Here is a 23,797-nt window from a genome sequence, read left to right on the forward strand (position 1 = left end):
GATTAGGCTACTACTGTCCTCGCTCCCTCCGGCTTGGTTAGCAACTTCCCCACTTAGTTCCAAAATCCCCTCCAAGCTACTATCTAAGACAGTTTCGTCTGGCAGACTTAGTGTTATGCCCACACTTGCCTGAGGCCCACCCGTGTTGTCCTTGATATGAGTATGAGCATCTAAGTTGGTGCTCACATTCAAAGAAATCGGGTCCAACTGGATTGGATCATGGTTTTTACCAATCTGGGCTTTTTTCCCTTTTCGAGTGGTAGTTTTAATGGGCTTTTGTTTATTACTCTTTTGTTTAGGGATGCCCCCTCTTTCCTGCCCCTTTCATGTAAGATACTAGCTGTAGTTTCAGTCTCGTTTACAGCCGGGCCATTTTCCACAAATAAGGAAAGATTAGAGGTTGCCTCCAGGCCTTCATGGGAGGCTGGTATGTCACAGCCCCCATCCTTGTGTACCATTACAAGTGTGTTTGGAGCGGATAGACTATTAGGAGTGCAAGCTTGTGCAATATGGCCCAAAGAGGAACGCTTTGCCATGGCTAAATCTTGGGACACCCTTCTGTCCATCAGTATAATCCCTTCATCAATGAGGGCATGAGTGCGCACAATAAACTCATCTAAGGTACCAGTCAGTTTCTTTACTCCAGCAGCTGCCATGCTTCTGGTCTCTGGGCAGTTCATGGCAGGCCCAATAAATATCCAAATGTAAAGCAGGTGGAGGTTGCGGCCAGTTACCGATACCAATCTCAGTATATCAAGATCTTACGGGCTCACAATGGTGAATTACTGCAATATTTAGCCAACTTACAGTTATGAAGTCTCGGTGTCCTTTGGCTACTCGCAATCGAGCAGGGTGTCTGGCACAGGCCAGGCTCCTCGGGCCTCTGAGGGCCTAAGAGGGCCCGCCCTTTGCCCGGGCTTCGCCCCAGGCGTCCCGCTCGCGTCCCGCGACGCGGGGGCTCTCCTGCCTTTGTACTCCTCTGGCGCTCTCAGGAGCGCGACCCGCGTCACTGTGTACGCGCCGCCGCGAGGCCTGCTGGGATTTGTGGTCTCCCGGAGCGGCGGCGCGGAGTCCGGTGTCCTTGGACTCTAGGCGGTGGCGGCGGCGTCCCCTGGAGCCTTCTCTGCAGCTGACTGACTCGTGGCGGTGGCGGCAATAAGGTGCGTGATTCAAACGATCTGGGTTTAATCCATCACCGTTCTTTAGCCCACTCTGCCACCCCAGTTCAGACATGGCTAAATGCAAATCAGTCTGACCCTGTGCCTCATGGGAACCGTCCAGCCCGAACTGCCAAGCCATGTCTTCCCTGGACCGGAAACAAGCTTCCGAGGACCGGTTTCAGGCAATCCCTTGCTCACTTTGCCACTGGATTCAGGCAAGCCGGGCTGAAGACGGCTGGAATGCCAGAAACCAGTCCTCGGAAGCTTGTTTCCGGTCCAGGGAAGACATGGCTTGGCAGTTCGGGCTGGACTGTTCCCATGAGGCACAGGGTCTGACTGATTTCCATATAGCCATGTCTGAACTGGGGTGTCATAGTGGGCTAAAGAACGGTGATGGATTAAACTCAGATCTTTTGACTGGGTGTGAGTGTTTGATTGATTCAGATGCTCCGTCCATCACCACCCCCTTTTGTACTGCTTTTGGTCGCCATAAGTGTGGCAGGGTATGCTCAGACGTGAGTCCCTTGCTCACTTTGCCACTGGATTCAAGCAAGCCGGGCTGAAGACGGCTGGAATGCCAGAAACCGGTCCTCGGAAGCTTGTTTCCGGTCCAGGGAAGACATGGCTTGGCAGTTCGGGCTGGACTGTTCCCATGAGGCACAGGGTCAGACTGATTTGCATATAGCCATGTCTGAACTGGGGTGGCAGAGTGGGCTAAAGAACGGTGATGGATTAAACCCAGATCGTTTGACTGGGTGTGAGTGTTTGATTGATTCAGATGCTCCGTCCATCACCACCCCCTTTTGTACTGCTTTTGGTCGCCATAAGTGTGGCAGGGTATGCTCAGACGTGAGTCCCTTGCTCACTTTGCCACTGGATTCAAGCAAGCCGGGCTGAAGACGGCTGGAATGCCAGAAACCGGTCCTCGGAAGCTTGTTTCCGGTCCAGGGAAGACATGGCTTGGCAGTTCGGGCTGGACTGTTCCCATGAGGCACAGGGTCAGACTGATTTGCATATAGCCATGTCTGAACTGGGGTGGCAGAGTGGGCTAAAGAACGGTGATGGATTAAACCCAGATCGTTTGACTGGGTGTGAGTGTTTGATTGATTCAAATGCTCCATCCATCACCACCCCCTTTTGTACTGCTTTTGGCCACCATAAGTGTGGCAGGGTATGCTCAGACGTGAGTCCCTTGCTCACTTTGCCAGTGGGTTCGAACAAGCCGGGCTGAATACGGCTGGAATGCCAGAAACCTGTCCTCGGAAGCTTGTTTCCGGTCCAGGGAAGACATGGCTTGGCAGTTCGGGCTGGACTGTTCCCATGAGGCACAGGGTCAGACTGATTTGCATATAGCCATGTCTGAACTGGGGTGGCAGAGTGGGCTAAAGAACGGTGATGGATTAAACCCAGATCGTTTGACTGGGTGTGAGTGTTTTGAGGAAATATAAATTTTATGGTCAAGTTATGTTCCCTATCTTAGACCCCAACGTCTCCATGTACGAGTTAAAGTGCATGTAACTTCCCTCCTGTGCCAGCTATGAAGACGCAAATACATTTGCGTCCACCGTTAACATGTCTTCTTTCAGATCCGCCATGAATGGATCACTAATTCAGTTCCTAAGTATGCCGTGCCACCGTCTTTACATGGTGCACTTTCATGTTTTCATGGCTCTGGCGAAGGCCTGCCATCGAGCCTTTTCCTGATTTCTGCCATCAAGCTCATTTCTGTTTTCTGCCTCTGAAAACGGCAGCCCCCACCTGCATCTCTGAACTCTGCCTTACTTCTTGCCAAGCAACGCAGTGCTCGGCTCAGTCCGGCCTGCCTGCCAAGATGGTATTTTGCCTTTATGTTATCAGTTCTGCTCCGTGAATCCACATTCCTAGCTAACGAGTAGGATAAACATATCCTGCCTGCAATAGATACAGTCCAGTCTTTCCGTCTCCATGCAAGTGTATTACTGTACCAATTTCCATAGAAAACTCCAGTTACTTAAAGAAATATATGCATCTCCTAGCCTTAGTGACAAGTAACCTCTGTCCCGATAGCCTTTAGTTTCCAGCAACATGTACTCCAAACACAAGATACTAGATATGATTTAGGAACAAGTTGATCTGACCCACCAGACTTCTGTCTCTCCCCTCTAAGGCTAAATGTCAAGTCCCCTGCACCCTCCTGTTTACGTCAGTCACACGTCATGCTGCTGCGCACGCATCCTTGCTACAGATTCCTGCTGACACTGCAAGATTTCATTATGTCTCCACCCACTTATGACATTTCATGTGACGTTGTCTGGCACCCACCTCCGTGTACGCCCTAGTGCACGCCTTCTGATTACGTATTGCTACGCACATGTTTCCTATCTCGCTTCTCTCAGCTGTTACGCCTTCTGCATGAATGAACTATAAATATTGTACCTTGTTAATAAAGCATTGCTCTGTCCCTTCCTGAACCCCAGTGGTGAAAGGAACATGATATCCTGGTCCGGACCATACAATTCCATTTTATGGAATAAAACCCCTTAAAACTCAGATGCCACGGACTCTGTGTCTCTTATTTTGATTGAGCTATTTTATTGAATTTTACCGCATAGAAATTAAGTACTAGGTAATTTTATTTACCACAGAAATTGGCACCCCAGATGGGACCCTCCCCCACCTTACTCGCCGGCGGTGCGTTGCAGGCCTAGTTCCCTGCCACAGCCGGACGGACACTCATGCGCATCCGCAGGATTTCCTGTATCTCCCTCAGGCCAACGGAGGTGACTGAGACTGCGATCGACACCCAGACGAGGCGGTGAGGAGTGCGGAGGATCCCAACCCGAGTCCAGCCGAGAGTGCAAGGTCCGAGGTGTCTTGAGGCCCACCAGTTCCGAAGTTCCGAAGTATCTACGTCGCGAGTCGAGTCCAGTCCAGGGTTCAGTCCAGTCCAGTCCAGTTTCTGAGGCCTTCCGTTTTCTGTGCTTCCCGGTGAGTACCGTTGCTGGGGGAGTATCTAGACGGGTGTGTTACTATGCATCCGGTAAAGATGGGTTTGGGTACACAGATCCAGTCTGCACTGTTTAGCAGTGTATCTGTACTGTTTAGCAGTGCATCAAGAATTCCAGTCTGCACTGTTTTAGCAGTGTATCTGCACTGTTTAGCGGTGTATCTGTACTGTTTAGCAGTATATCAAGAAGTATTTTAGTGAGTATTTTCGTTATAGAAATCAAGTATAGTCAATATATGTATAGGATTTTTGTGATTAATGTCGTGGTATGAGTGACTGTTTGATATATGTTACTGTGTTCTTTTATGTAATAATTGTGTTCAAAATTCAAGTAAAAGTCTAGTCAAAAATATTACGATGCCACTGTTCAGTAAATTAAGACAGATAGGAACTAGAAAAGGGATTCTAGAAGAAGCAGTGCCTGTTCCACCTAGGGACACTCCAGGGCACTTTATGTACCACAAACATGGCTTAGATGCCATACTGTACTTAGACTTGTGGGTGGACTACACCAAGGAGTTAGAAGAGAAATATAGCTGGCCTGTTTCAGGAACATGGGATGCCGAGTGCATCATGAGAGTAGAAGAAGCTCTATGGAAAAAGAAATGAAGACCCTCACAGAAAGATGCCATTGAGTTATGGCGCAAAGAGTCACATAGGAGAACAGAGAAAGAAATTCATCAAACAGAGAGAACTAGCCAAGGTCAAGGCAGAATAGGCTGATAGAGAAAAATGCCGTTGTTACTGGTCCTCTCAGAAGAACTAGCTAAAGTGACCCCCTCAGAAACACCCCGTAGGTCACGAGCGCCACCACCTGTACCCTTTAGAGTATGTGGAAGATGTAGCAATTCCCCACTGTATATATGATCCAGAACCAGGAAAGGGTTCAATGCTCGTGATTTCACTAAGACTAGGAAGATTTGTGTAGTTTCTTGTAAATAGCTCCTTGTAAATATGGCTTGTGAGGAGCATATTCTCATTTAGACTTGTTGTGTTCCTTGTGCAATTTCGCCTTGGAAATATGCCTTGTGAAGAGCATGTCATTTTTGGACTTGTTGACTTTCTTGTAAATATGGCTTGTGAATAGCGCCATGTGGATATGGCTTGTACAGAGCATGTTATCATTGCGTTAGTCAGGAGAGAGCTGGATCTCTTTCAAGTGCTTGGAGAAAATGTTTTGAATAAGGGTTAATTTCTTGGATTGAGAAGGCAGTATTTGTTTTGACAAGGTGTTGAGGAATTTTAGCGTTTTTTGGTGTTTGGGGGGGGGCGTGTTTTTGAGCGGAAATTCGTACCCGTTCCAGTTGAGGGATTTGGTTGCTTTTTGGTGAGGATTTAGGGAATAGCTTGGACTACTGTGATGCAAAATTTGAAAAGGATCCGAGCTGTGGAAGTGGTGGAAAAAGCATGTTTTGTGCGGGGGTGCGATTTGCCATGTTATCCAATGGGCGTATTCAGTTTGCAGATTGAATGGTAAAATGTTGCATGGAGGGTAAAGGAGTGTTTTTGTGAAGGGTTTTGTCTTGGAATACTTGATTTAATGTGTTTAGCTCAGAAGACGGTAAAGTTGTAAATAGACCAGTCGAATTGAGATAAGGGTTTTGCACAGAGAGTGCTTAGATGTTTTTAGGGTTGACAAGAAAATATAAATCAGACCCTTCATAGAATGCGTTTTTATTAGTGTAAATGAACAGTGTGTTTTTTAAATAGGAATGTTTCTACAGAATATTTTTTTTCCCAATGTGTCCCCTACATTAGTTTAAATTGCATTTAGTTTTAAGACTGACCTATGTACTTTGACAGGCTGCTTTAATTGATGTGTGCAGAGAACAGTCCCCACTAAAATTAGAAAACATGGCCTTTTGAAAAAGTATGAATCCTGGCCCCCCAATAGGTAGAATAGAAAAGTTTGCACACTTACTTATGAAAATATTGGTTACGCAATGCAGAATTAAGGAGTTCGACATGTTATTTTCAAAAAAAAAAAAAAAAGAGAGTAAAATATGGTGTGTTTCCATGCCATGAATGTTTTGTTTCCCTTGCAGCTAGTAGCAGTACAGAATTATTTTTAAAATGCTAGCATGTCACTCAGTTACAGAAAAATATATGTCTTTATTAATTAATGTTTTAAAGGTTTGCTTCAGTTAAAGTTAGAAAAGCTCTGGCCTGGGAAGAGATATGTTATGACGTACAAGGAATGTGTTTTTTAACCTTGAGACAGTCCGTCCGAGATCGAGATGGCCTGGTTCCCAGTAAATTATGTTTATATAAAGGGAGGGCTACTGCCTCTTGGAGCCATCCTCCGATTCTTTTCCGCGGACAATTATTGGCTGTTCTCCAGCTGAGCCAGGCAGCATTTTTTCTCTATGTTTATGTAAGGGAGGGGTCAAGTTGCTCTTCCTCACAGTCAGTACTAAAAGCTTCATTGACTTCAGATAAGAGCATGCTTGCAAATGAATAGTTTTTCCCTCAGTAGTGTAAACAGGATAATTGTCAGGAAGCTTTGCTCCTGCGATGAGATCAACATTTGGCAGTCATTCAATTTTAGATCGCAATGAAGCTCGGCTGCTACTTGATTATGCTTGGATCAGATTCAAGCTCCGAGCGCGAACATAATTCTAGAGGGAGGGGCTGTTTCTCAAAGGAGTATCGAGGCTCCAGCCTTCTGTCTATGACAAATTTAGTTTGGGTTTATTCAAATACATTTAGAGAGCGTATTGTAGGTAGTATGGTCATACTGTTCCCAAGATCTAGAGTAGGATTTATTGTAAATTTGCAGAGGTTTTGGAAAGAGGTTCCCCAATATAAAATAGTGCTTTTGAATTGAGAAGTCATTTTTATTTATTTATTTATGTTAACATAATTATTTTTGCTGGATTTATGACAGTGATCCCTAGCATTTACAGTCAGACACTACAGACAGCTAGACGGTGTTTACATGCCTACCAACATAAACGTCATTCTAATTACAGCAGGATCAGAACCAGACTGTGACATTGCATCTCTGACAGTCTTGCACTTTCTGTGTAAAGCAAGTGGTGTACAACACTTGCTTTCCAAGGAGGGTATACAGCTAACACAGTAGACAGCTAACACAAGAATCATACAGCTCATTACTAGCCTGTCACAGCCCAGAACACAAAAGGAGGTACAAGCTTTTATTGGCCTCACTTCTTACTGCAGACAATGGATCCGTCAGTATGCATTTCTAGCTAAGCCACTTATACAGTTGACAACACAGGAGGCAGCGTCATCGACTGTCCTCCCTTGGACTCAGGAACATACACAGGCTTTTGACGACTTGAAGAAAGCCTTATGTCAAGCACCAGTTTTAGCGACACCATGTTACAGCAAACCTTTTACACTTTTTGTCACAGAACGTGAAGGTACTGCATTGTCAGTCCTCACTCAAGACCAAGCAGGGTCACACAAACCGTGTGCCTATTTTTCCAGCACTTGACTATAGCACGACTGACAGGTTATGAATTGACATTATTTCAGCCACACATAGAAATCAGACGCTGTAACACATTGAATCCAGCTACACTTTTGCCATGAAATATGACAGACCCTTTGGCACATGATTGTGTCGAAGTCATTACCATCACGACGAAACCCAGACAAGACTTGACAGACACCGCATTACCAGATCCAGACCTGACACTTTATGTGGATGGTTCATGTATGAGAACAAGTACAGGAGAGTTAGTGGCTGCATATGCAGTAACAACAGAAACTGATGTCATAGAAACACATCATATTGACACCCTGTCAGCCCAAGCAGCAGAGCTCATTGCTCTGACCCAAGCCTGTATTTTAGCTCTGTTAGAAGCAATACATTTGCCTACAGCAATAGCCATTATGAAGTGTAAAGCACATATTAAAGTCACTGACAACATTTCCCAGGGCAACGACCTGGCAGACCGAACAGCCAAGCTTACAGCACAGACTCACACACCTGACTTGACAAAGACAATAGTGCCGACGCCAACTCATTGCATGACAGTTAAGGATCCCGCCCTAGATGTAATTGACATACAGACACATGCTACCCCAGACGAAATCAAGAAATGGACTGAACTAGGAGGGATCCAGACAGAATAGGGATGGATGACGAAGGGAAAAGCCACATGGTTTCTCCCCGACTCTATGGTTCAAGTTATTATTACCACAGCACATAGTCCTGCACATTTAGGAGAAAAAGGCATGTTAGACAGTATTCAAAACCTTTGGTTCAATAAACATTTACGAGCAGCAGCAAAACAGAAAGTGCGTACTTGCCTGATCTGTTGTCAGTTCAACCCAGGTAAAGGCATTCCCGTAGAGCAAGGTGGATTTCATCCTCCTGACCATCCTTTTGAAGTCCTCCAGATGGATTATATCCAAATGGACAGATGTAAAGGTTATAAGTATGTTTTAGTAGTATGTGCACTAACCAGATGTAACAGAAGCGTACCCAGTCCCAGATTATACTACAGCAAGCCTTGTAGAAAGCCATAATCAGACACTTAAAACGAAATTAGGGGTACGCCTATGCTTAAAATAAAATATCTGATGTTGACAATAACATGCTGACAGATTACCTAGCTTCCTTGATATCTGCACTACTCTCTCTTCATTCACAGGTTGCCTCCGCCTTCCCTGACAACACCCAAGTCCAGGAGCCTGCCATAGTCCCTGGAGATGTTATCTATGAGCGGAACTTTGGACCGATCAAGCCCCCTTAAGCCGCATTGGAGGACGCCGAAGCCTGTGCTACACATCACAAGGACTGCTATGGACAATTTGGAACTTTCTCTTTGCCCAAATCTTTGATAACACCCAAAAGACTGCCTTGAAACCAGTGACTCAAAACCCCCTTTTCGAGAAAAACTCTGCATCAGGAGTATTAATCCAAATTACGATCTAGCAAGTCAGACAGTTTAATTGTTTAAGTCCTCCCCTAGGTGAATCGGTTAAATTAGTTTCTGACATGTATCCCCTAGATCGAGATAGAGAGAGAGATAGACAAAGACAACAAAAGAAGCGTGCATATTGTAAATTACTTCGTTACTGATTATGTTTTTCCTAAGTCTTCTGATTATTGCTGCTAGTATCTTGCTGCACATCTACTACCCTATTTTCAAGCATGTACAATCTGCTTACAACGTCACTGCTGAACATTCTTTTAGTAAATTACCCCCTCACGAATTATCTTACAGACTTGCGCTGCGCAACAACACTTTCATTAGTATGTTACACCATTCCCATCAGACCAGCAATGCTACCAATTGTTGGATATGTGGCCGACTCCCTCCCTATCAGAAGTACAAGGGAGTTCTGCCCCTCTTTCTGTACCCGTTCACACACAATGGCACCTGTGGTGCATGGTTTAGTCTAATTAATTCCGTAGATCCTGACTCCATAGTTTACCAAGGCAATTGGGTATAGGGAAATCTGAACACTGTTCTGCACAAAGTATGTTTCCCTGACAAGGAGGGTCTTCCCAAAAGGACAGGGACCGGTCTAGAAAACGAAGTATAAGGATTAGGTAACTTTACACTTAACCTCATGATTCTGAATGTTCAGTCCAAAGCCGAATCAGTCCTGCCCTTTATGTCAGTATTACCAGTTAAGGGTGAATTATGTGTCAGAAAGAATGGTTCAATACACCTAGGTCATAGCGAATGTACCACTGTAATCGAATTCAGTGATAATGGCAAGTCTACTTTCAAAGCTTCCAAGCATTCCTACTTTGTTTGCGGTCATGTCGCATATGTACGTTTACCTCTAGATTGGGATGGAACTTGTTACATTGCATTCCTTCTGCCACCAGTATTTCTAGCTCCACCTGATTACCATAGAAATTCCCGACTCATACAGACTCGACCCAAGAGAGAACTCCCGATTGTTGACCAGACTGAAACAGCATGGGAGCAATACACAGACTTTAATAGAGGATTCTTCTTCTTCATAGGTCCTATCCAGAATAGTAAACTCATTCGTAGATTGACCAGAACTCTCGAAGCAGTAGTGAATGAAACTACCTCTGCCCTAGGTAACGTAACAGAAGAACAGTCTGCTATGAGACTCGTAGTTCTTCAAAATGGTCTTATCCTTGAAGTCATCCTGGCCGATAGGGGCGGGGCTTGTACCGTCATCCATTCGAGCTGTTGCATTTTCATTCCAGACAACGCACCATCGGTTTACAAAGCCATCACTAGGCTTCACGAAATAGTTCATCTGATACATCAGAATCCAGGCTCCTGGACATGGTCCGGTTGGTTCTGGAATGTAATCTCTGCATGGGGATGGAAAGTACTGTCATTTCTAGGTATCATATTGCTCATAGTATTCAGTAGTTGCCTATGTTTACAATGTGGGCCATCGATTTGCGGATTATGCGCCACATCCTGTATTCCACGTTCTAGTCCAAGTTCACGTTCTAGTTCCCGGTTCAAGAAAGAAGAACAAATGATGTTACACGAACAAATAGATGGATTAATGAAGATTGATATATCATGAAGGGTCCCGTAGGGAACAAGGAGGGAATGAGGAAATATAAATTTTATGGTCAAGTTATGTTCCCTATCTTAGACCCCAACGTCTCCATGTACGAGTTAAAGTGCATGTAACTTCCCTCCTGTGCCAGCTATGAAGACGCAAATACATTTGCGTCCACCGTTAACATGTCTTCTTTCAGATCCGCCATGAATGGATCACTAATTCAGTTCCTAAGTATGCCGTGCCACCGTCTTTACATGGTGCACTTTCATGTTTTCATGGCTCTGGCGAAGGCCTGCCATCGAGCCTTTTCCTGATTTCTGCCATCAAGCTCATTTCTGTTTTCTGCCTCTGAAAACGGCAGCCCCCACCTGCATCTCTGAACTCTGCCTTACTTCTTGCCAAGCAACGCAGTGCTCGGCTCAGTCCGGCCTGCCTGCCAAGATGGTATTTTGCCTTTATGTTATCAGTTCTGCTCCGTGAATCCACATTCCTAGCTAACGAGTAGGATAAACATATCCTGCCTGCAATAGATACAGTCCAGTCTTTCCGTCTCCATGCAAGTGTATTACTGTACCAATTTCCATAGAAAACTCCAGTTACTTAAAGAAATATATGCATCTCCTAGCCTTAGTGACAAGTAACCTCTGTCCCGATAGCCTTTAGTTTCCAGCAACATGTACTCCAAACACAAGATACTAGATATGATTTAGGAACAAGTTGATCTGACCCACCAGACTTCTGTCTCTCCCCTCTAAGGCTAAATGTCAAGTCCCCTGCACCCTCCTGTTTACGTCAGTCACACGTCATGCTGCTGCGCACGCATCCTTGCTACAGATTCCTGCTGACACTGCAAGATTTCATTATGTCTCCACCCACTTATGACATTTCATGTGACGTTGTCTGGCACCCACCTCCGTGTACGCCCTAGTGCACGCCTTCTGATTACGTATTGCTACGCACATGTTTCCTATCTCGCTTCTCTCAGCTGTTACGCCTTCTGCATGAATGAACTATAAATATTGTACCTTGTTAATAAAGCATTGCTCTGTCCCTTCCTGAACCCCAGTGGTGAAAGGAACATGATATCCTGGTCCGGACCATACAATTCCATTTTATGGAATAAAACCCCTTAAAACTCAGATGCCACGGACTCTGTGTCTCTTATTTTGATTGAGCTATTTTATTGAATTTTACCGCATAGAAATTAAGTACTAGGTAATTTTATTTACCACAGTTTGATTGATTCAGATGCTCCGTCCATCACCACCCCCTTTTGTACTGCTTTTGGCCGCCATAAGTGTGGCAGGGTATGCTCAGACGTGAGTCCCTTGCTCACTTTGCCACTGGATTCAAGCAAGCCGGGCTGAAGACGGCTGGAATGCCAGAAACCGGTCCTCTGAAGCTTGTTTCCGGTCCAGGGAAGACATAGCTTGGCAGTTTGGGCTGGACTATTCCCCTGAGGCACAGGGTCAGACTGATTTGCATATAGCCATGTTTGAACTGGGGTGGCAGAGTGGGCTAAAGAACGGTGATGGATTAAACCCAGATCTTTTGACTGGGTGTGACTGTTTGATTGATTCAGATGCTCCGTCCATCACCACCCCCTTTTGTACTGCTTTTGGCCACCATAAGTTTGGTAGGGTATGCTCAGACGTGAGTCCCTTGCTCACTTTGCCACTGGATTCAAGCAAGCCGGGCTGAAGACGGCTGGGATGCCAGAAACCGGTCCTCTGAAGCGTGTTTCCGGTCCAGGGAAGACATGGCTTGGCAGTTCGGGCTGGACTGTTCCCATGAGGCACAGGGCCAGACTGATTTGCATATAGCCATGTCTGAACTGGGGTGGCAGAGTGGGCTAAAGAACGGTAATGGATTAAACCCAGATCTTTTGACTGGGTGTGAGTGTTTGATTGATTCAGATGCTCCGTCCTTGACCACCCCCTCTTGTACTGCAGGGAGGAGTTACACCTCCCCAGACAGGAGATAGTGGATTGGGGCTGGGAGGGCTGAATGAAACTAGACACTGCCTGGGGCACACAAGGTGTCCCATGCAAAGTCCAGTTCAAACCGGTGCTGGGGCTCTCCAGCCCCAGCTCTGGCGCGAAACTGGACAAAGGGAAAGGGGTGTAACCACCCCCTTCCTGGGTCCCACCCATAGGAGGGACCAAGCAGGAGATCCAGCCCCTAGATTTGGAATAAAGGTAGGAGCTGTGCCAATGCAAACCAGATCATCCTGACTGAAACTTTGAAACAAAACTCTGGACCCTTCGACATCCCACTCGACGTGGAAGACTGAAGAATCTCCTTTGTGGTCAAGGAGTGGCCACCCTGTGCAAGCAGGCACCATCAGTGCATCGAGACTTTCTTTGGTGTTGCTCCCGCCGGAGCTCGAACAACAGAGATCGACAAGACCCAGACTCCTAGACATCCAACAGCCCGATCCACAGTCCTGGCAAAGCTGAGACCCGTGGAGGCGACGAGAGACATGGAACCGGCCATCTTGAAAAGTCGACAAAGTGCTTCCTGTGCAGCTCCCAAGGCACCCTCGATGCTGTGCTTTGGGGTTTGAGAAGCTCCAACCCCGAGCAGCCTGTGCTTCAAATATCACCCCTCCACACTCACTGAGTGCTGCGTCGGGCCCTTTTGCACTTTTCCTGCTTGACGCGTTGTTCGGTCGCTTGCCCGTTGGCTAGTGGCCTCTGTGACAATGATCCATCAAAACTACACTGCTGGTCTGGTTGCTCCAGACAGGCCCTAGCTCCCCTGAAAAGGAGCCTTCGATCTGACCTTCCCGGTCCGATCCAGAAGACATATTCGAGTTCTGCTTGGGTTGCATTTGCCAAGGTTTGGTGACTCCAATTCGAGAACCGATACCGCCGACAGCAAGAGCCTTTGTGTGACAGCTTGTGTCCACCAGCTAGTCATCTTCGATCCTTCCTGGTCCACGTGGCAGCGGAGACAAACTACTCAACAGCACCTGATCGCAACCCGACACTGCCTGGTTCCGTCCTGGTTCCATCCTGGTCACTGGCTAGTGACCTTGACTCTGTCCCCTCTGCTTTCAGGTACTCTACATCTTCGATCCACCCTTGGATCCAACCTGACTCTTCTCTCCTGGCCGCCTGCAGCATCTTTACCTCCAGGCTCCATAGAACTCCACAAAGAAACCCGACGCACTTTGGCACCTATGCACCCGCTTCCTGTGGGTGAGGCAACGAGATTACTTCGGTGCTCCTATAGTGGTTTAGACCTCTAGTGTCCTAGTTTTTAGTGGCTAAGTTCTAGTCCAGTCGGAAGACTCCTAAACCTATAATTTTCTGATTTGTACGCACCATTGACTTGTATGGTAAACGCGGTTGCCTATAGACACTGCACCCGCATCCTGTGGGCCTCCTATGTCCTAACCTTCGTTAGTCCAGTGTAGGCCCAGCGATTCCCTAGGCCCTAGGCCTGTTCATTGTGCTTGACATGGTACTTATACCACTTTCTTAATATATGGTTTGAGTGGCCACCCGGCCTATCCATAATTGTGCATCTTATTGTATGTTATACTGTGTTCTTTGTTTAACACTTGTGCTCATGTGCTTATAAAGAGTCAAGGGGATTATTCTAGAAATAAATACATATATGTTATAATATATAACTTGTGTGGTGTCCTTTCATTTGGTATTTAAAGGATTGCATATGGTAAAACAGCTGGCTTCCCATGCCCTCTTGAGTTTAGCCTAAGACTGTTTTTGTCCATGCTACCACTAGGATAGCTGGTCTATAAGGTTGACTTACAACCAATCACCATAAGGGTCGTTTGGACTGGTGCAAGGTGCTCACTAGAATAGTGATCATCATATACTAGGCCAACTTCTCACACACAGCACCCTCTGGTTCGCCACTGCCACCCTCTGAATCATCACTGCCACCCTCTGGTTCATCACTGCCACCCTCTGGTTTGCCACTGCCACCCTCTGGATCATCACTGTCCCCCTCTGGTTTATCACAGCAACCTCTGGTTCATCACTGCCACCCTCTGGTTGATCACTGCCATCCTCTGGTTCATCCCTGCCACCCTCTGGTTCATCACTGCCACCCTCTGGTTTGCCACTGCCACCCTCTGGATCATCACTGCCACCCTCTGGATCATCACTGCCACCCTCTGCTTCACCAGTGCCACCCTCTGGTTCATCACTGCCACCCTCTGGTTGATCACTGCCACCCTCTGGTTCAAGGCTGCCACCCTCTGGTTGATCACTGCCATCCTCTGGTTCATCCCTGCCACCCTCTGGTTCATCACTGCCAGCCACCCTCTGGTTTGCCACTGCCACCCTCTGGATCCTCACTGTCCCCCTCTGGTTTATCACAGCACCCTCTGCTTCACCACTACCACCCTCTTGTTCACCACTGTAGATTATGGGGGGAAAGCACACCTGCCCAGCCTCAACTGAGATTAATTAATTTGGGGCTGGTTAATGTGTCACTGATTTTGTGCTTCAAGTCTGCCACCTTAGCTGTAAGTGCTTCCTGTTGCAGTTACTTTTTTTTCAGGAGCATTGTGCCATACTTGTAACTATTCTCTGACCCTGCTTTGAGGGTCAGAGCAGGGTCAGAGAATAGTTGCAAGTAGGCAACTGAACTCTGGAGGGGCCCCTCAGGAAGCACTACAGGGAATGGTTACAAATTAGCTTGAACTTTTGCACCTGCTAAGTGCTTTCAGTTTTCCAAAATTAGTTTTTCTGCCATTTCGCGAGATTCGCGGGACGCGAAATCATGCGAAATCGAACTTGCAATCCGCAAATTCGGGCGAATTTGCTGATTTCTTTTTTTTTATAGCCATGTCTGAACTGGGGTGGCAGAGTGGGCTAAAGAACGGTGATGGATTAAACCCAGATCTTTTGACTGGGTATGAGTGTTTGATTGATTCAGATGCTCCGTCCATCACCACCCCCTTTTGTACTGCTTTTGGCCGCCATAAGTGTGGCAGGGTATGCTCAGACGTGAGTCCCTTGCTCACTTTGCCACTGGATTCAAGCAAGCCGGGCTGAAGGCGGCTGGAATGCCAGAAACCGGTCCTCGGAAGCTTGTTTCCGGTCCAGGGAAGACATGGCTTGGCAGTTCGGGCTGGACTGTTCCCATGAGGCACAGGGTCAGACTGATTTGCATATAGCCATGTCTGAACTGGGGTGGCAGAGTGGGCTAAAGAACGGTGATGGATTAAACCCAGATCGTTTGACTGGGTGTGAGTGTTTGATTGATTCAGATGCTCCGTCCATCACCACCCCCTTTTGTACTGCTTTTGGCCGCCATAAGTGTGGCAGGGTATGCTCAGACGTGAGTCCCTTGCTCACTTTGCCAGTGGGTTCGAACAAGCCGGGCTGAATACGGCTGGAATGCCAGAAACCTGTCCTCGGAAGCTTGTTTCCGGTCCAGGGAAGACATGGCTTGGCAGTTCGGGCTGGACTGTTCCCATGAGGCACAGGGTCAGACTGATTTGCATATAGCCATGTCTGAACTGGGGTGGCAGAGTGGGCTAAAGAACGGTGATGGATTAAACCCAGATCGTTTGACTGGGTGTGAGTGTTTGATTGATTCAGATGCTCCGTCCATCACCACCCCCTTTTGTACTGCTTTTGGCCGCCATAAGTGTGGCAGGGTATGCTCAGACGTGAGTCCCTTGCTCACTTTGCCACTGGATTCAAGCAAGCCGGGCTGAAGACGGCTGGAATGCCAGAAACCGGTCCTCTGAAGCTTGTTTCCGGTCCAGGGAAGACATGGCTTGGCAGTTTGGGCTGGACTATTCCCCTGAGGCACAGGGTCAGACTGATTTGCATATAGCCATGTTTGAACTGGGGTGGCAGAGTGGGCTAAAGAACGGTGATGGATTAAACCCAGATCTTTTGACTGGGTGTGACTGTTTGATTGATTCAGATGCTCCGTCCATCACCACCCCCTTTTGTACTGCTTTTGGCCACCATAAGTTTGGTAGGGTATGCTCAGACGTGAGTCCCTTGCTCACTTTGCCACTGGATTCAAGCAAGCCGGGCTGAAGACGGCTGGGATGCCAGAAACCGGTCCTCTGAAGCGTGTTTCCGGTCCAGGGAAGACATGGCTTGGCAGTTCGGGCTGGACTGTTCCCATGAGGCACAGGGCCAGACTGATTTGCATATAGCCATGTCTGAACTGGGGTGGCAGAGTGGGCTAAAGAACGGTAATGGATTAAACCCAGATCTTTTGACTGGGTGTGAGTGTTTGATTGATTCAGATGCTCCGTCCTTGACCACCCCCTCTTGTACTGCAGGGAGGAGTTACACCTCCCCAGACAGGAGATAGTGGATTGGGGCTGGGAGGGCTGAATGAAACTAGACACTGCCTAGGGCACACAAGGTGTCCCATGCAAAGTCCAGTTCAAACCGGTGCTGGGGCTCTCCAGCCCCAGCTCTGGCGCGAAACTGGACAAAGGGAAAGGGGTGTAACCACCCCCTTCCTGGGTCCCACCCATAGGAGGGACCAAGCAGGAGATCCAGCCCCTAGATTTGGAATAAAGGTAGGAGCTGTGCCAATGCAAACCAGATCATCCTGACTGAAACTTTGAAACAAAACTCTGGACCCTTCGACATCCCACTCGACGTGGAAGACTGAAGAATCTCCTTTGTGGTCAAGGAGTGGCCACCCTGTGCAAGCAGGCACCATCAGTGCATCGAGACTTTCTTTGGTGTTGCTCCCGCCGGAGCTCGAACAACAGAGATCGACAAGACCCAGACTCCTAGACATCCAACAGCCCGATCCACAGTCCTGGCAAAGCTGAGACCCGTGGAGGCGACGAGAGACATGGAACCGGCCATCTTGAAAAGTCGACGAAGGGCTTCCTGTGCAGCTCCCAAGGCACCCTCGATGCTGTGCTTTGGGGTTTGAGAAGCTCCAACCCCGAGCAGCCTGTGCTTCAAATATCACCCCTCCACACTCACTGAGTGCTGCGTCGGGCCCTTTTGCACTTTTCCTGCTTGACGCGTTGTTCGGTCGCTTGCCCGTTGGCTAGTGGCCTCTGTGACAATGATCCATCAAAACTACACTGCTGGTCTGGTTGCTCCAGACAGGCCCTAGCTCCCCTGAAAAGGAGCCTTCGATCTGACCTTCCCGGTCCGATCCAGAAGACATATTCGAGTTCTGCTTGGGTTGCATTTGCCAAGGTTTGGTGACTCCAATTCGAGAACCGATACCGCCGACAGCAAGAGCCTTTGTGTGACAGCTTGTGTCCACCAGCTAGTCATCTTCGATCCTTCCTGGTCCACGTGGCAGCGGAGACAAACTACTCGACAGCACCTGATCGCAACCCGACACTGCCTGGTTCCGTCCTGGTTCCATCCTGGTCACTGGCTAGTGACCTTGACTCTGTCCCCTCTGCTTTCAGGTACTCTACATCTTCGATCCACCCTTGGATCCAACCTGACTCTTCTCTCCTGGCCGCCTGCAGCATCTTTACCTCCAGGCTCCATAGAACTCCACAAAGAAACCCGACGCACTTTGGCACCTATGCACCCGCTTCCTGTGGGTGAGGCAACGAGATTACTTCGGTGCTCCTATAGTGGTTTAGACCTCTAGTGTCCTAGTTTTTAGTGGCTAAGTTCTAGTCCAGTCGGAAGACTCCTAAACCTATAATTTTCTGATTTTTACGCACCATTGACTTGTATGGTAAACGCGGTTGCCTATAGACACTGCACCCGCATCCTGTGGGCCTCCTATGTCCTAACCTTCGTTAGTCCAGTGTAGGCCCAGCGATTCCCTAGGCCCTAGGCCTGTTCATTGTGCTTGACATGGTACTTATACCACTTTCTTAATATATGGTTTGAGTGGCCACCCGGCCTATCCATAATTGTGCATCTTATTGTATGTTATACTGTGTTCTTTGTTTAACACTTGTGCTCATGTGCTTATAAAGAGTCAAGGGGATTATTCTAGAAATAAATACATATATGTTATAATATATAACTTGTGTGGTGTCCTTTCATTTGGTATTTAAAGGATTGCATATGGTAAAACAGCTGGCTTCCCATGCCCTCTTGAGTTTAGCCTAAGACTGTTTTTGTCCATGCTACCACTAGGATAGCTGGTCTATAAGGTTGACTTACAACCAATCACCATAAGGGTCGTTTGGACTGGTGCAAGGTGCTCACTAGAATAGTGATCATCATATACTAGGCCAACTTCTCACACACAGCACCCTCTGGTTCGCCACTGCCACCCTCTGAATCATCACTGCCACCCTCTGGTTCATCACTGCCACCCTCTGGTTTGCCACTGCCACCCTCTGGATCATCACTGTCCCCCTCTGGTTTATCACAGCAACCTCTGGTTCATCACTGCCACCCTCTGGTTGATCACTGCCATCCTCTGGTTCATCCCTGCCACCCTCTGGTTCATCACTGCCACCCTCTGGTTTGCCACTGCCACCCTCTGGATCATCACTGCCACCCTCTGGATCATCACTGCCACCCTCTGCTTCACCAGTGCCACCCTCTGGTTCATCACTGCCACCCTCTGGTTGATCACTGCCACCCTCTGGTTCAAGGTTGCCACCCTCTGGTTGATCACTGCCATCCTCTGGTTCATCCCTGCCACCCTCTGGTTCATCACTGCCAGCCACCCTCTGGTTTGCCACTGCCACCCTCTGGATCCTCACTGTCCCCCTCTGGTTTATCACAGCACCCTCTGCTTCACCACTACCACCCTCTTGTTCACCACTGTAGATTATGGGGGGAAAGCACACCTGCCCAGCCTCAACTGAGATGAATTAATTTGGGGCTGGTTAATGTGTCACTGATTTTGTGCTTCAAGTCTGCCACCTTAGCTGTAAGTGCTTCCTGTTGCAGTTACTTTTTTTTCAGGAGCATTGTGCCATACTTGTAACTATTCTCTGACCCTGCTTTGAGGGTCAGAGCAGGGTCAGAGAATAGTTGCAAGTAGGCAACTGAACTCTGGAGGGGCCCCTCAGGAAGCACTACAGGGAATGGTTACAAATTAGCTTGAACTTTTGCACCTGCTAAGTGCTTTCAGTTTTCCAAAATTAGTTTTTCTGCCATTTCGCGAGATTCGCGGGACGCGAAATCATGCGAAATCGAACTTGCAATCCGCAAATTCGGGCGAATTTGCTGATTTCTTTTTTTTTATAGCCATGTCTGAACTGGGGTGGCAGAGTGGGCTAAAGAACGGTGATGGATTAAACCCAGATCTTTTGACTGGGTATGAGTGTTTGATTGATTCAGATGCTCCGTCCATCACCACCCCCTTTTGTACTGCTTTTGGCCGCCATAAGTGTGGCAGGGTATGCTCAGACGTGAGTCCCTTGCTCACTTTGCCACTGGATTCAAGCAAGCCGGGCTGAAGACGGCTGGAATGCCAGAAACCGGTCCTCGGAAGCTTGTTTCCGGTCCAGGGAAGACATGGCTTGGCAGTTCGGGCTGGACTGTTCCCATGAGGCACAGGGTCAGACTGATTTGCATATAGCCATGTCTGAACTGGGGTGGCAGAGTGGGCTAAAGAACGGTGATGGATTAAACCCAGATCGTTTGACTGGGTGTGAGTGTTTGATTGATTCAGATGCTCCGTCCATCACCACCCCCTTTTGTACTGCTTTTGGCCGCCATAAGTGTGGCAGGGTATGCTCAGACATGAGTCCCTTGCTCACTTTGCCACTGGATTCAAGCAAGCCGGGCTGAAGACGGCTGGAATGCCAGAAACCGGTCCTCTGAAGCTTGTTTCCGGTCCAGGGAAGACATGGCTTGGCAGTTTGGGCTGGACTATTCCCCTGAGGCACAGGGTCAGACAGATTTGCATATAGCCATGTTTGAACTGGGGTGGCAGAGTGGGCTAAAGAACGGTGATGGATTAAACCCAGATCTTTTGACTGGGTGTGACTGTTTGATTCAGATGCTCCGTCCATCACCACCCCCTTTTGTACTGCTTTTGGCCACCATAAGTTTGGTAGGGTATGCTCAGACGTGAGTCCCTTGCTCACTTTGCCACTGGATTCAAGCAAGTCGGGCTGAAGACGGCTGGAATGCCAGAAACCGGTCCTCTGAAGCGTGTTTCCGGTCCAGGGAAGACATGGCTTGGCAGTTTGGGCTGGACTATTCCCCTGAGGCACAGGGTCAGACTGATTTGCATATAGCCATGTTTGAACTGGGGTGGCAGAGTGGGCTAAAGAACGGTGATGGATTAAACCCAGATCTTTTGACTGGGTGTGACTGTTTGATTGATTCAGATGCTCCGTCCATCACCACCCCCTTTTGTACTGCTTTTGGCCACCATAAGTTTGGTAGGGTATGCTCAGACGTGAGTCCCTTGCTCACTTTGCCACTGGATTCAAGCAAGCCGGGCTGAAGACGGCTGGGATGCCAGGAACCGGTCCTCTGAAGCGTGTTTCCGGTCCAGGGAAGACATGGCTTGGCAGTTCGGGCTGGACTGTTCCCATGAGGCACAGGGCCAGACTGATTTGCATATAGCCATGTCTGAACTGGGGTGGCAGAGTGGGCTAAAGAACGGTAATGGATTAAACCCAGATCTTTTGACTGGGTGTGAGTGTTTGATTGATTCAGATGCTCCGTCCTTGACCACCCCCTCTTGTACTGCAGGGAGGAGTTACACCTCCCCAGACAGGAGATAGTGGATTGGGGCTGGGAGGGCTGAATGAAACTAGACACTGCCTGGGGCACACAAGGTGTCCCATGCAAAGTCCAGTTCAAACCGGTGCTGGGGCTCTCCAGCCCCAGCTCTGGCGCGAAACTGGACAAAGGGAAAGGGGTGTAACCACCCCCTTCCTGGGTCCCACCCATAGGAGGGACCAAGCAGGAGATCCAGCCCCTAGATTTGGAATAAAGGTAGGAGCTGTGCCAATGCAAACCAGATCATCCTGACTGAAACTTTGAAACAAAACTCTGGACCCTTCGACATCCCACTCGACGTGGAAGACTGAAGAATCTCCTTTGTGGTCAAGGAGTGGCCACCCTGTGCAAGCAGGCACCATCAGTGCATCAAGACTTTCTTTGGTGTTGCTCCCGCCGGAGCTCGAACAACAGAGATCGACAAGACCCAGACTCCTAGACATCCAACAGCCCGATCCACAGTCCTGGCAAAGCTGAGACCCGTGGAGGCGACGAGAGACATGGAACCGGCCATCTTGAAAAGTCGACGAAGTGCTTCCTGTGCAGCTCCCGAGGCACCCTCGATGCTGTGCTTTGGGGTTTGAGAAGCTCCAACCCCGAGCAGCCTGTGCTTCAAATATCACCCCTCCACACTCACTGAGTGCTGCGTCAGGCCCTTTTGCACTTTTCCTGCTTGACGCGTTGTTCGGTCGCTTGCCCGTTGGCTAGTGGCCTCTGTGACAACGATCCATCAAAACTACACTGCTGGTCTGGTTGCTCCAGACAGGCCCTAGCTCCCCTGAAAAGGAGCCTTCGATCTGACCTTCCCGGTCCGATCCAGAAGACATATTCGAGTTCTGCTTGGGTTGCATTTGCCAAGGTTTGGTGACTCCAATTCGAGAACCGATACCGCCGACAGCAAGAGCCTTTGTGTGACAGCTTGTGTCCACCAGCTAGTCATCTTCGATCCTTCCTGGTCCACGTGGCAGCGGAGACAAACTACTCGACAGCACCTGATCGCAACCCGACACTGCCTGGTTCCGTCCTGGTTCCATCCTGGTCACTGGCTAGTGACCTTGACTCTGTCCCCTCTGCTTTCAGGTACTCTACATCTTCGATCCACCCTTGGATCCAACCTGACTCTTCTCTCCTGGCCGCCTGCAGCATCTTTACCTCCAGGCTCCATAGAACTCCACAAAGAAACCCGACGCACTTTGGCACCTATGCACCCGCTTCCTGTGGGTGAGGCAACGAGATTACTTCGGTGCTCCTATAGTGGTTTAGACCTCTAGTGTCCTAGTTTTTAGTGGCTAAGTTCTAGTCCAGTCGGAAGACTCCTAAACCTATAATTTTCTGATTTTTACGCACCATTGACTTGTATGGTAAACGCGGTTGCCTATAGACACTGCACCCGCATCCTGTGGGCCTCCTATGTCCTAACCTTCGTTAGTCCAGTGTAGGCCCAGCGATTCCCTAGGCCCTAGGCCTGTTCATTGTGCTTGACATGGTACTTATACCACTTTCTTAATATATGGTTTGAGTGGCCACCCGGCCTATCCATAATTGTGCATCTTATTGTATGTTATACTGTGTTCTTTGTTTAACACTTGTGCTCATGTGCTTATAAAGAGTCAAGGGGATTATTCTAGAAATAAATACATATATGTTATAATATATAACTTGTGTGGTGTCCTTTCATTTGGTATTTAAAGGATTGCATATGGTAAAACAGCTGGCTTCCCATGCCCTCTTGAGTTTAGCCTAAGACTGTTTTTGTCCATGCTACCACTAGGATAGCTGGTCTATATGGTTGACTTACAACCAATCACCATAAGGGTCGTTTGGACTGGTGCAAGGTGCTCACTAGAATAGTGATCATCATATACTAGGCCAACTTCTCACACACAGCACCCTCTGGTTCGCCACTGCCACCCTCTGAATCATCACTGCCACCCTCTGGTTCATCACTGCCACCCTCTGGTTTGCCACTGCCACCCTCTGGATCATCACTGTCCCCCTCTGGTTTATCACAGCAACCTCTGGTTCATAACTGCCACCCTCTGGTTGATCACTGCCATCCTCTGGTTCATCCCTGCCACCCTCTGGTTCATCACTGCCACCCTCTGGTTTGCCACTGCCACCCTCTGGATCATCACTGCCACCCTCTGGATCATCACTGCCACCCTCTGCTTCACCAGTGCCACCCTCTGGTTGATCACTGCCACCCTCTGGTTGATCACTGCCACCCTCTGGTTCAAGGCTGCCACCCTCTGGTTGATCACTGCCATCCTCTGGTTCATCCCTGCCACCCTCTGGTTCATCACTGCCAGCCACCCTCTGGTTTGCCACTGCCACCCTCTGGATCCTCACTGTCCCCCTCTGGTTTATCACAGCACCCTCTGCTTCACCACTACCACCCTCTTGTTCACCACTGTAGATTATGGGGGGAAAGCACACCTGCCCAGCCTCAACTGAGATGAATTAATTTGGGGCTGGTTAATGTGTCACTGATTTTGTGCTTCAAGTCTGCCACCTTAGCT

General features: G+C 48.4%; 1 long non-coding RNA gene across 1 annotated transcript; it reads left to right on the forward strand.

The window, feature by feature from the left end:
* The first annotated feature begins 3,592 nt into the window (after nt 1-3,592).
* Nucleotides 3,593-11,771, forward strand: LOC147692744 (uncharacterized). The gene is made up of 2 exons (XR_015300068.1): nt 3,593-4,127; nt 8,772-11,771. It is a non-coding gene; the product is annotated as an uncharacterized LOC147692744 (long non-coding RNA).
* The last annotated feature ends 12,026 nt before the right edge of the window (nt 11,772-23,797 follow it).

The sequence above is a fragment of the Lissotriton vulgaris genome, chromosome 9, assembly GCF_964263255.1.
Source record: "Lissotriton vulgaris chromosome 9, aLisVul1.2, whole genome shotgun sequence".
In the NCBI taxonomy this organism is placed as follows: Eukaryota; Metazoa; Chordata; class Amphibia; order Caudata; family Salamandridae; genus Lissotriton; species Lissotriton vulgaris.